General features: G+C 33.7%; 1 long non-coding RNA gene across 1 annotated transcript; it reads right to left on the bottom strand.

Annotated features, from left to right (window-relative positions):
- Nucleotides 1–816: 816 nt before the first annotated feature.
- On the bottom strand, nucleotides 817–4,306 carry LOC127477128 (uncharacterized). Its single transcript, XR_007906861.1, has 3 exons — nucleotides 4,172–4,306; nucleotides 2,570–2,668; nucleotides 817–917 (listed from the first exon to the last, which is right to left on the bottom strand). It is a non-coding gene; the product is annotated as an uncharacterized LOC127477128 (long non-coding RNA).
- Between the last annotated feature and the right edge of the window lie 204 nt (nucleotides 4,307–4,510).

Genomic DNA, 4,510 nt, shown 5'->3' on the forward strand with positions numbered 1-4,510 from the left:
GCAACCAGTGGAAAGAGTTATTCTATTTTTACAACAGTAGGAGTGGTTTAGAGCTAGCTGTTATTTCTAAATATACCCTTCCTTTTTAATGACAGAGAAATTATCTGTGACTTTGTTTTAAAATCTTGGTAAACTTCAAATTGGGTTTTTTGTCTGTCTTTCATTTCTTTTCTGTTGATTCACGTTCTCTTTCTACCAGTGGTTCAGCCTTTTAAAGGTTTCCTGCCTTGCTGTTGGGTACCCAATCCATTATGCAGCATAGTGACAGTATAGCCCAGGCACCAGGACATCAGGCTCAAGGGGCAATTTTTTTAACACAAGTAAAATTTAAGAGAAAATTCTTAGTGCCAAATAATTCTGATTTTATCTGCTTAAAATCTGCTGATTTTGGAACAGGAAGCACAGGACTGAAAAGGATCTGCTTTGAGTATGGGATATCTTAGAATTGGTTACCTGTATTCATTAAAGATGTGATTTTTTTTTCAATGTTACTGAGTAGATTTATTGAAGTCACAGTGACACAAGGTTTTTTGGTTTTAGGGTAAAGTATTGGTTTGGAATATTTCAGCCTTTTAAATTATAAATTTACTCCTAAATCTGTCTGTTTTCCCCTGAAGATGACATATTATTGAAGTGAGACTACGTGGTTCTCAGTTTCTTAACATGTCCTTTGTTAAATACAGTTTACTATCTTTTCTCTTCTCTAGTCATGCTAGAGACCTCTAGATGAGATTAGTTTACATCATGAGCAAACCTGGCTTATGTGTTTATAATGTCACATATTAGCTCCTTTGCAATCCGAGCTAAGGGGTCATTCAGTTCCATTACACTGCTGCTTCTTTTCTAAATTTTGCTTCCACATCGGTGTGCTCATATCCATTCCAGTACACAGATGCTTCAATTTCTGTTTGATCAGTCTTGTACAGAAAAAAGGTAAAGGATTTATTGAACTTTTCCTGGTAATTTTCCAAATGAGTGGTTACTGATATTTGTTTCAATATAATTTCCAAAGTTTTACTAGCTTGTCTTCCAACAATTCTTATCTTTCCTATAGCAATTTTTAAAATATATTTTATTTGTTTCTATTTTTTTGACATCCAAACTATTCTGTTCTTCCTTTTTTTCTGAACCAACTTGCTGTTGCTCCACCCAATAATATTTTCCAGCCTAAGACTGCTTCTCACCAAAGACAGTCTAACAAAAAAGCAAAGGAATTTGTTGGTTTCAAACTTGATAAATATGTGGATTATCACTCTTAATTCTTTTTCTCCTCTCTTCCTCTCTTTCTCAGTCTTTCTTTTTTTCCCCACTGGAAAAATTAGTCTTCCAGAACATGAATTTTGATTAATTTTGTGTTTCTGCTTACAATGCACAGATTTCTATGTGCTTATTTTCATTCAGTCATGATGAGATGTAATTTGAGAAAGTAGGTGTGCAGCATTCCAGTTTCACTGCTGATACACCTTTTGGGTTTGTCTGGATGATGTGAAATAATGTCGGATAAAACTGGAAAAAGGTGTTAAGTAAAGGTAGTTCTCAAATAAAAGTAGATGTTTGATTTAACAAATAAAAAAATCCATTTAATAAATGTTGTGTACATCAATAGCAGTTTAGACAAGCTACTTATCAATGGCAGCCACTCTTCCTTGGCATAGGAAGGATATGGGTGTAGAAAAAGGTTCATTTACTGATTTTTGAATCTAGATAGTTAGAAAAACTGGTGAAAAATGACAGTAGTCTCTTTGATTTGGTTTGGTTTTTTGGTTTTGTTTTTTGTGGGGTTTTGTTTTGTTTTATTTTGTTTTGTTTTGTTTTTGTTAAGCAGGTTTGACTTCCAGCAAACTTCCAAGAAGTTTCTATTATTAAAACAAGTTATCACTTAGTTGAGAAAAGTTTCACAGTACCTAAATGGATGTTTTGTGTAGGTATTCTTCTTGCATATTAAAAATGTTCTTTATAAGCCCTGAGGCCCTGGTTCCCTGATTTCTTCCTTGGCTGATACATTGGAGTAGAATAAAAAGCTACTTTTTTCCCTACTGTTTGTATGAATTAAGTTAGATTTTTATTATCTTACATGATTTGTTTTTCTGTATTAATATTTATGTCAAAACAATTTCATATTTTATTCATTGCAAATTCACCAGTTTTTTTCTAAGCTTGAATAAACTTGCATGTTACGAGTGAACTTCCTTGCAAGTGCTCCTAAAATATCTTTTAACAACAATCTAAAAGGATTAATAAGTTATCTAAATAGAATAGTTCACTTTCTTCTAGTTTTTATTTATATGGTAGTAAATCCTATCTGAAACTAATGCATAGGAGAGAAACTTCATTATACACCCTGAGAGCTTTGTTACATGAAGAACATTCTTATAGTAGGGTGTATATATGTAGTATAACTTCAGTTTTAAGTCCTCAGTAGCTTTGAAATTAGTGGTGTCGAATGAAATGCTTTTATTTATCAATTCCTAATGAAAGGTTTTGCATTGAGTACCATATTTTTGTATGTGTCACTGGCCTAAGGTCCCACCATGTCCTGCCACACCCTCAATTCTATGTAATAATTTACCATTCCAGTTTGACTGCAGAAGTCATCATTGTCTTTCCTTTAATTTCTCAGCTAATTTACTGCTCTCATAGTTAGGCTTTATTAGTACCACCCAGAAATCTATTGAAAACACAGAAAATGAGCTGGTGAATATCAAAGGTATAAAACACTGGAAACACAGTTCTCTGCTTTGCCACCCTAGTGCTGACAATCTTCATTTGCAAACCTGAACTGAGCTGTGTTAACTGAAAAATTGTTAAGTTTGTAGGAGGCTGATGTTTGTGGAGTTATTAACCAAATTCCATACCAAACTAAAAATATTATTAATGTAAATGATGGGTCTGCTACAGTATATTTGTGTCAAAATTATGATATTACCTTTTATAAGGAAAAACTGTATTTTCCCCTTTTTCTTTCTTGCATGTGAACGTACATGAACCCACATAAATCTAATTCTGTATCAGAAGGGGAATTAGCATGGAAAATTACAATTGACCTGGTTAGAATTTGGCAAAGTGGAAAAAGAGCCTTAAAATGGAGAATTTGGAGGAAAGCTTTTTTCTGTCTTTCTAACATTTTTTTCATTCAAAATATAGTATAATAGTCAGTGACTCTATTAAAAAAAAATTAATAATAGCAAAAAATAATAATATTTTATGCAACTAACTCTAAACAAATGCAATGCATCTATTTTTACTGTGAATTGTGAAATCTTGTTGAAAGGTTTCACGCTAGACTGTTAGACATATTAGTCAGAAATGGTTTGTAGAATCAGGAATATAATGCTATATAATGACAGAAATGGAGAAAGGTGTTAAGAGAGTGACAGTTGGATTAATTATGACAGTTCTGAGTATACTGTTTCTTAGCCTTGTCCAATTATGAAATTTGGGTGTCATTTTTAATTTTCACAAATTTGAGCTAGTAGAAATGGTAGTGTTACTCTTTCCAACTTCATGAGGACCAGACCTGTACATCTGTTAGACAAACTGTGGCTGTTTCTTTCAGTTACCTAATTGAATAGTGAGTGAGATTTAATTGCAACTGTATTCCTGTCCTGCATATTTGGGTGCTAGATGGAAATATTTTCCACTGATGGCTGAGTAAGTTTTTTTCAATGCAGAAGCTGTAATACATATTTTAATAAGTATGGTAAGATTTTAAAGTTTAAAAATAAATAATCTGGGTAATTTCACTAAAAGGAAAAACATGAAGAGTTTTCTCTGATCATGTGATAATTTTGATATCAGCAGAACTTGAAATCTGCAAACCTATGCTTAGGATATTTTAAAAATGCATCTTTTTATTAGTATTGATATAGTTGGTGCAGTTAAGGCAGAATGAAGAAACAATTAACTTTTCTCAGCTGTGGCAGCCAGCAGTTCTAATTCTGTGCTATCCTTGTCCTTCATACATTCAGGTGATCATGCAAATAAAGATCAGAAAAATAAACTGGGCCAAAAGTAAATGCTGATAATTTCTATAAGCCTAGGTGATTTAGAAGTTTAACCCAAACGTCTGAGTCATCTGCTATTTCTACAACAACGTTGTATTTTCTATCCAGAATTGTTCAAGTAGTGGAAAAATAATCATAATATCAATGTTATGAGGAGCTGTTCTTACATCCAAGGCTTGCAGTGGAGATGTGTGTTTCCCATTTCCTGTTACTATTCTGGTCAGGAAGAAGCAATAACTAAAACTGAGTATTTTTGGAGTTTCATCCAACGCTGGGGACTACTTGAGGAGTCCTTCTGTCTGGCCAGCCTAAAGCTCTTTGAGATCATAGAATGATAGAATCATAGAATGGTTTGGGTTGGAAGGGATCTTAAAATTATCATCTATTTCCACCCCCCTGGCCATGGGCAGGGGACCTTCCACTAGATCAGGTTGCTCAGAGCCCCATCCAACCTGGCCTCGAGCACTTCCAGGGTTGGGGTATCCACTACTTCACTGAAAAACTTG

Source organism: Manacus candei, unplaced genomic scaffold, assembly GCF_025592945.1.
Source record: "Manacus candei isolate 608988 ecotype Guabito, Panama unplaced genomic scaffold, ASM2559294v1 h1tg000050l, whole genome shotgun sequence".
Classification (NCBI taxonomy): domain Eukaryota; kingdom Metazoa; phylum Chordata; class Aves; order Passeriformes; family Pipridae; genus Manacus; species Manacus candei.